General features: G+C 42.0%; 1 non-coding gene across 1 annotated transcript; it reads left to right on the top strand.

The window, feature by feature from the left end:
- The first annotated feature begins 422 nt into the window (after nt 1–422).
- LOC112082468 lies at nt 423–529 on the top strand. The gene has a single exon (XR_002897143.1). It is a non-coding gene; the product is annotated as a small nucleolar RNA R71 (small nucleolar RNA).
- The last annotated feature ends 8,890 nt before the right edge of the window (nt 530–9,419 follow it).

Raw genomic sequence — 9,419 nt, forward strand, 5'->3', positions numbered from 1 at the left:
GTATGAGAGGTTTGGGTTAGTGCTGTAGTTGTTAAACCGCTGATACCTCTGCTGATTCCCTATGTAGTTTAGCTCCTCTTGAGTTAGACCATCTTCATTAACATTGTCAAAACTTGGCCCTTGCTCATCAAACTCGCCTACAAAGTGTATTGGCTTTTGAGTCGCCATTAAAACCTTGTCAAGCTTGCTCTGAAGCTCTCTTATATCCTTTTATACGCTGTTCATCACTAGATCCCTCTGAACGGTTTGCTCTATCAAAATCCTCTCCATACGTGTCATTAGACATGGCTAGGTTCTCGACTAGTTCCATTGCCGCATTGATCTCTTTCCCAAGAAAATTTCCATTTGAGGCTGTACCGAGTTGGTTTCTGATCTTGGGGAGTGCACCTCGGTATAAAGTACTCAAGAGGGATGCCTCTGAGAAGACGTCGTGTGGGCATTGGTTAGTATAGCTTCTAAACCGTTCCCAAGCCTCACTAAAGCTCTCGTTGTTGTGCTGCGTGAAACTTGAGATCTGATTCCTGAGCTTAGCCGTGCGTGATGTGGAGAAGAACTTTGATAAGAACGCCAGTTTACACTGCTCCCATGTTTGTATAGAACCCCTCGGGAGGTTCTTTTCCCACTGGTGAGCTTTATCACCGAGCCTGAATGGGAACAAACGTAGCTTGAATCTATCTTCCGAGACGCCATTAATCTTGGTTAAGTCGCAAACTCGATCAAATTGATCTAGATGCTCAAGAGGATCTTCGCCGGCTAGACCGTGAAATTTTGAGTTCTGCACCATATTGAGCAGGGAAGCTTTAACTTCAAAGTTGTTATTTTGAACCGGTGGTGCCTGAATCCCGGCTCTGTATTGGTGCGCATTAGCTCGGTCATTTTCTCCAACAAAGACCGGGGGAGGTTGTCTCTGAGCTTGTGGCGGTGGCGGATGAACATGATGGGCTTGTTGCTCGTTTCTATTAGCTTGTTGTTGGTTTTGCTGAGCAAGCCTCTCGTTTCTTTGAGCCTGTTGCTGGTTAACATAGGCTTGTTGTTCATTTCTTCCTGCCTGCGCCTGATTAGCCTGAGCCTGGTTTTCGGCTTCCTGAGCTTGTTGCTCGATCCTTTGCTGTTCTACCATTCCAAGTCTTTCAAAGTGCTGTTCTCTCTCGCGAGCTCGCCTCTCGATCCTGTTGATGTTATTGTCGTATGGTAAAGGCGGTTCTGTGCTACGAGACCTGGTTTTCACGCACCTGAAATCAAAACAAGAACTTGCAAAAGAGTTAGTAAAACAAAAGAAAGTAAAGTCTTGATCTTAAGAACAAATAAAAGACTAATGCTCCCACAAGTTGGCAACGGCGCCAATTGATAACTAAGAGTTTTCACTCTTTAAAGAGGTTATCAATACCCCTGTCCTTGTAGTACAAGGGGTTATCAAACCAAACTTGTAGTGGAGACACTAATCTATGCTATTTGCAATCTTAAGTCAAGATGGAATGATGAGGGTTTTAACTAAGCTATTTAATGAGTAAATAAACATGTAAATGAGACAAAAGATGAGTTTTAAACTAAGTGAAGATGCAAATAACAGGCAGATGATTCAGATGATGATAATATATGATAAAGGCAGAAGCTTTAGACAGGATACTTGACTCGGGTGCTTCCAAGCTAGACTAACGGGTTAATGAATCATTTTATCAAGCGATTTCATTTAACTTTGAACTCAAGGCATGTTAGTCTTCTCATGAAAGTACTAAATATCTAAACTGATTGTCTTTCATACCAATATCCCTTTTGAGAAGCACGAATCAGTCAGCAATAAGATTCAGTTCAAAAATGTCATTTAAGAGAACAAACTATCACTCTCGCGATGAAAGACTTTTAAACCCTTAACCGAGTGGTTCAGACATTTCTACAAACACTTTTGATGCGAGATATGTCTCAGATCTGAACCACAAGTGATGTGCTTGGATCCAGCCTAGAGATCTCGTCGGTTAAAGAATGAAACATGCAAGACTAGACACCTAAACCCATTAATCTATCTTGAAAACACCCTAATCTACCTATCTAAAGCCGCTTAAACGACTACTCACTGATCATAACGAGCTCACTAAGTCTTTTGCAAGACGTGTAGCTAGTCATGATGAGGAGTTTGATGCTGGATGATAAAAGAAATAAAGAAAGAACAAGATTCTGATGCAAAAACGGGATATCGGATTAGATTATTCCAGTTTCACAAAAGAGGCAAGTTCTTAGAGCTAAAGACAGATAAGATATATGATGATTAGGTTTTTGGTCCTAAAATGTATTTATAGCAAAGGGAAAGTGTCGCGGGTCAGCCCGGAACAAACCGGGTACTGAGCCGCCTTCTTGGGTTGATGGGTGAGTGCCACGGTGTGTCGGAGAGTGAAGCCGAGGTCTTCATGTCGAGGAGTGCACGTGAGCCAGGATCCAAATGAGGATCTCGTGAAGAACACGTCAAGAACATGCATGAACCCTAGTCTTTGATCCATCTTCACGTGTGTGTTCTTGAGCCGTCTTGTTCTTGATTCTGGGTTTGTGACAAGGGACCTCGGCATAAAATGCCGAGGGGCTTGGTAGTCAAGGCGTTCGGGAGAACAGAGTCCGGCATGCACGCCGAGGTCATTACACCGAGGTGCACGTTCAACACTTAGTCGTTTCCAGCTTCATTTCTTACGTGTGCATGCCTTGATCCCAACGTGCCGAGGCGTACGCACGAGGTATAGTCCAAAATACTCCCAAGATATGAGCCTTGGCTTGAGCAATGTCGAGGTAATGATGCCGAGGCCTGAGAAAATACTTAGCGCGTATCGCGACTCATTTAGGCTCGCATCGACCATATTGCCTTCCGGAAGCAGTAACTTTCAACTCTCGACTCCAATTGCTCTGGGACCAGTTTCATAGTCAAGATGACTCAATAAGCTCGAACTTTGGTGAAGAAATCGTCGGAGCTTGGGAAGTGGAAGGCTTCCTGGATTTCACATCTTTGCACCGCATCGGATTCACCGGAAAACAAGCTTTTAGACCGACGCGAACTCCGGAGACATTATCTTTCAAACCACTGCTCCGAACTAAGTGATTCCAAACGTTCTGAGAAGAGCTTTCACAGATCTCAAACTTTGATGAAGACCGGGCGAGCTAGTTCGGACCGGAAGGGCTCCGTCCGTCGTGATCTTTGAAATCCGCTGTTCGGTTCTCGAGTACGCGCAATGCTGGTGCTTCTTCCGGAAGCCGTATCTTTCTCCTCACTGGTCCGAATTGGATGATTCCAACTGTTCCGGAATCTTTGCTTGGTTTTCTCCAACTTCGATGAAGACCCCGTCAACTGATTCGGACCGGAAGTTTCCCCGGATTGATGATCTTTGAAACGCGCAGGCAAGGACAGGTTTTGGTCGAGAAAACCTTCCCGCGGTAAGGAAAATGACCGAGGGCTATGTACCGCGGTAAGCTTTTTAGCCGTAAAATTCTCTCGCCTCGGCCAAAAACTTAACCCGTGGTATTTTGCACCCGATACTCGACCTTGGTTGATTTTGGTCGATCGGTAAGGGTTTTGGCCGATAATGAGCGTTCGGTAAGCTTTTTGACCGAGGTTTCTGTCCGGCCGGTACGAGTTTTTGCCGAGAAATTCCTCCAAGCGGTTTTCACCATTTTTTACCCTTTTCTTCACCGTTTTCTTCTCTGCTCCTCTTCTTAAGCTCCAAATAGCTCCCAAAGCACCTGATAAAGACTTCAAAACATGCAAAACTCTTTGGGAACTAATGCAAGCCCTAAACCCTATTTTAATGCCTAAAGACTCAATTTACATGGGAAAACACATGATGAGGACTCTAAAATGCAATCTAAATGATGTAAAATATAGGCATGTCATTTAGTCATTAGGTCATTTTAATTCCCGTATTTTCTATTTAAGATTAGTTTTTACATTTTAAAGACACCACCAAAACCCTCACAAAAATCGCCTGGTTCTAGACTTCCTTGCTTTATATTATTTCGAAGGCTTTTGGCAGGAAAGATCCTCCTTCCTTGTGGATTCGATCCATAAGTACTACAATCGATCAGCTGTGCATTGGCGGCTATTGATTTCATTGAGGGTAAAACTTGACACCCTCACCAGCAGACCACATCAAGTTTTTGGCGCCGTTGTCGGGGAAGGCACGCCTTTTTTTTCCGCAAAACCCTAAGAAAGGTTGGTAAATCGACTCTAGAACCCCTTTTTCTGCATATTTCCATTTTTTGGTTCTTTTTGTTTTCATTCTAGAAGCAATTGACCCTATAAATCAAAATCCCTACTATGAGGGAGCTTTTTACAACACTCCTCAAGCCACTAGACGCAGAGAAGAACATGAAGCCCGAGATCTTAGCTACATGGATCGATACAGCCAGCCAAATCATCAATACTACTGAAGCAGAGAGCCTGTTCAACACCGGGAAGATCCTTATGGTCCTCCTCCGACCTATTTCGAGCCACACGCCTATCATCCTCCACCGCAGAACCCTAATCAGCAAGAGGACAACTTGAGGATCAGACGACGTTTTGGACGTCTCGAAGGAATGATTAACCAGTTCCTTGATCAGCAGATTCTCGCTGAAAACACCCTGCTCAAGAGAATTGATTCAATCTCTGAAGAGTTCAACAGAAAATTCGATGATCTGGCCAATCATGTTCGAGTTCTGGAAGAACAAACCCACAAGGACGCACAAACACTAGCTGGAATGATCAACCAAGTCGCAGCAGAGCAGACAAGACAATGGTATGACATCATACCAAACTCAAGTGATATTGTCGAGTCGAAGCAGGAGATCAAAGAAGTTAGAAAATTCGCCTCCTGGTATAGAGAGAAGACTGACGAAGAGTTGCAGGAGATCGAGCACAGGCTGAACATACTCGAGCTCAAAGCACGGGAGATTGATGAAAGAATGGAACAGATGCCCAACATTGAGCCAATTGTGAGATTTTCTAAGAGATCTCCCAAAGATTCTGGTGAAGATGCACAACAACACCCCGGTATGAGTTCAAATGATGCTAGTTTACCCAAGAAAGAGGCAGAAGAGGTTCGTACCAAGTACGAGAAAGAGGAAGCAAACTATGAGCAGGACACATTCAGAGCCGCGGGTGCGACCATTCTGACCGCGGCCAAGGCTCCTTTTCCCGCGGTCGCGAGGCCTCTGACCGTGGGGATTGGTCGTTCAGATTCGCCTCCGAGATTTGAAAGAAAGATAATACATCTCCTGGCCCAACTTCAACCTCCAGCACCTAAAAAAGCAACTCAGGAAGAAAGAAACCAAGTTTCAGATGAAGAAACGGATTGGCAGGAATCATTACCTTGTATGATGGCAATGGAATGTGTTGAGGATTCAGATGACTCTTCAATCCAAGAAGACCCAAAAAGCAGCAAGAGAAAGATGCCATACATCGATTCAATCATTGAATACGACGCTCCAGCTTTCTTTTGTGAGTCCTATCTGCGTTTGAAACACTAGCCAACACTTACAGAGAAAGACAAGTTCGAACTCTCCATAAGGTCAAGACTGCAGGTCAGTTTCTCATCTCTTGTTCTATTAGAGGGCAAATGTTTAAAAATATACTTTGTGATTCTGGAGCTTGTCTTAACATGATGTCCAAGGCAATTGCTTTGAGACTTGGTATTAAACACCTGCGCAGGACTAGAGCAAAGATTAGTCTAGCTGATGATTCCAATGCAACACCTCAAGGAATAGCTCATGACATTCCTTTGAGAATAGGAGATTGCATTGTGCATGTCGACTTCTACATTGCCAAAACAAGAGAATCAGCATATCCAGTAATTCTCGGATGGTCTTTTCTAGCAACTTACGGAGCTATAATTGAATGGCCAAACCGGAGGATTTCATTTGCTAATATCGGCAAAGATGTCTTCACAGAAGCTGTTCCATACAACAGCAAAGCAGGAAAACGTTATGCAACAGAAGAGTTTGAAGAAGAACTTTGGAGTGACGAAGAACCTGCTAGGCAGAGCAAGGAAATGTCAAAAAAGACTTATCTCAGGACAAGATCTTCTTCATTGGACTAAGCCACGTCCAACCCCAAAGTCGAGCTAAACGACTTAAAACAGAAGCGCTTAATGGGAGAGAACCCATTTAGGTATTGTTTCTTTAGGGTTTTTCTTTCTCTTTTTATTGATCTTTTTCTTTTTTTTTAGTTTTCAGGTGTTTCTTATAAAACAAAAAAGCCAAAAAAATCGAAAAACCAAAAAAAACCCAAAAAAAGGATGGTTTGTGACTGCTCGGCCCAGAAGGAACCAAGGAAAAGCAGGAACATACCGCATATTAAGCCCCCACGGTCGCAGGCGTTCTGACCGCAGGAAACACCACTTCGACCGCGGCCGCGTATTTCTGACCGCGGCTGAGCACCAGTTTGCCACGGTCGCTTGACCCCTGGCTCCGGCAGATGGTCGTTGAGATGATATCTGACCCCAAACCACCACTTCACCTCATTCCACCTCACCAAGCCCCACTCCACCTCATTCATCACTTCCCACCACCTTCCATCACTACTTATCACCTTCCCAAACCTCTTCGAATGAATCTGGTCCATCTCCACCAGCATCCCGGATCCAGGTAAGTTCTCTTTGGCCTTACCAAATTCGATTTATCTATGCATTTTTCTCATCCAATCTTCACTTGTTTCACACTGAGGACAGTGTAATTTAAGTCTAGGGAAGGATTTCATCCCTTTCTTACCACTTTTCTTTCATGAGTCTTGCATTATCTACACTTTTTGCATTTTCCTTAAAGTTTTTTTTTTTCAAAATCGATTTTCAAAACAAAATACGTTTTAAAAGGAATGGTGAACATGAATCAATTATAGTTGACTATGTGCTTTTAGACTGTTCTTAGTGACATGCTCATTCATGATTTAGGACTACACTAGGCGGTAGCTAAGCACATTTGAAACAAAGTAACCCAGAGGAATTTGAATGATTTCGATTTAGATGAAGGAATACACTAGCTCTATTTTATTTGGACTTAATTTGGACTTAATTCTCTCATTAAAGCATTAGACCAGGGAAACGAATCATACATTCAGAACTCCTTTACCCTTTTTACCACTCTCTGTTGATACTGAATGGCTAGTTCATCTTTAGCTAGTTCCCCACCTTAACCAATCCTCATTCAAACCACATGCACTCTTGCTTTGTATTGCCTTATATGCAGATATGTGTAAAAACGTTGAAGAGAAAGAGGAACGACGCAGTTTTCAGTCACCAAAGACAGATACCTGCGATTTGCCGGAAAACTTCCCAGAAGGATTCAACACATGAGGAAGCTCAGTTTGCCTTTGAAAAATCTCAAATTTTTGTACAATCTCGTCCTCTAGTCTCTCTCACTTTAAAAGGCATCCCATTTTCAAAAAAAAAAAATCCGAAAATAGGAAAAGAAAAGAGATAAAAGCCTTAGAGATTCTATAGATGTCGAATTTTAACTCCCAAGGCAACTTGAGTTAGACTTTATGGAAGTTTGGAGATCATTTTCTGATTCCCGGAAAGAATCTAAGTCTCGGGGAATAGCTGTTCACAGGTCCTATCTCTCTTGCGGTTTTGCATATTTTCTTGCATCCTCCAGATTCATCAGGTAACCCGAAACACTTTAACTCCACCACGTAAACAGTCCTTTAATGCCAAATGCCGTCTACCCTGGATGATGTCTTTATTGAGAATTCACTATTGCACTTAATGAATGTAGAGAGCTAGTTTACAGGAATCAAGATTTAGATTATTTAAGTTTTTCATAACGGAATCAAGAATTCATTAGTATCTTTTGTGTCTTGGTGAGAATTTTCTAGACTAAGTTGTGGATAGATGCACGATCTTTGGTCTTAGTTTAAGAGTTCATGTCTATGAGATTTGTGCATTTCCTATTTTTGTTTTCACTTAACCAGTTTAGACTTTTACTTTGTTTGGGGACAAACAAAGGTTTAAGTCTTGGGGAGTTGATAACACTGTACTTTGACCACTTTTATGGATCGTTTTGAAATACTTTTTCTATGTTTTTTAATGCTTTCAAGTATTTTTATTACGTTTTTCTAGTATTTTTAGTTCCAAGACTCTTTTCAAGAAACTTAGGGAAAAGCTTAGCAAAATGGATAGAAGACCAGATTTTCAGCTCAGAATCAAACCGTCAGAAGTTCACCCCCGATTGAAGGCCTGCTCACCGTCTGATCCAGCTCAAATTTGGAAATCTCAAATATGGAAGTATCATATTTCCATCACATTTTACAGCTTGGCAATCCAACGGTTCAATCAAAAGATACGCGAAGAGCAAGATGTCCCGTAAACCAGCCGGCAAGCATTTCCACCTGCGGCCTGCATCCATTTCACCACGGCCAGAGGCTTCCCGACTGCGGCCAACCATCCATACCCCGCGGCCACGCACTTCCCGACTGCGGCCAGCCAACTCCAAACTAGAAGGCCCATTTCTGAAGCCCAAATCATTTTCTCAGCCTCAATTCCGGAACCCTAGACACACCAGAGACCAATGGAGAGTATAAATACTTATCATTTAGGTTGTTTTTAGGAGAGACAAAATACTTTACAAGAAATTTTACTTTAAGCTTTGTTTTTACATTTACGGAGAGAGAGATCTATCTCTTGAATCCTTGTTCTTTCTTTTCAATTTTGATTATTGCTTTGCTTTTAATACTATGATTTTGATTTCGTTCATCATGTCTGAGTAGTTTTATTGTTGGGTCTAAGGGATTTTCGATGGGGATACATATGTTCGATGAGGATTCCATGAGCTATTGAGGCCGTTTCTTATAACTTTTTCTTCTGAATTTATTTTTACTGCATGAGAGTAGCGTCATGAACTACAATCTGATCCAGATGTTTGGTGACACGAAAGTTTTCATCCGGTGTCAAATCTAGTTTGGAAGAGCAAAACAAACATAGGAGTGGAAACCTACCTATGAGCGATTTGTGAATGCTGAAAAGCCTTAAACATAATCCATCTTTTCTTTTCCAAGGCTAGAGTGGAAACCTACTGGTCAGGATTAAGAGAGATAGTTGTCTATGATCACGACAGTGACGTCTCATACGTCCGTGACTCTAGTTCGAAAAGTTTAAGCTAAGATCTTATCAAATTTGCTCTCTAGCAATGTTTTGAATATTTCATACCCAGAGAAAAATTCCCTGAAACCCAGCGCCTTCTTTTCTATAGATTTACACCGATTTTCATTCAAGCTTTAGTCCAGAATTTTTACTCTTTCAATCTATTTTCATTTTAGCAATTAGGTTTAGCCGTCTTTCTTGTTTTCAGTCGATTGCATTAAGTTTTGTCATTACGTCATTTTAATTCCCATATTTTATCTTTAAGATTAGTTTTTATGTTTTAAAGACACCACCAAAACCCTAACAAAAATCGCCTGGTTTTAGACTTCCTTA

The sequence above is a fragment of the Eutrema salsugineum genome, unplaced genomic scaffold, assembly GCF_000478725.1.
Source record: "Eutrema salsugineum unplaced genomic scaffold, Eutsalg1_0 scaffold_1, whole genome shotgun sequence".
NCBI classification, from domain to species: Eukaryota; Viridiplantae; Streptophyta; class Magnoliopsida; order Brassicales; family Brassicaceae; genus Eutrema; species Eutrema salsugineum.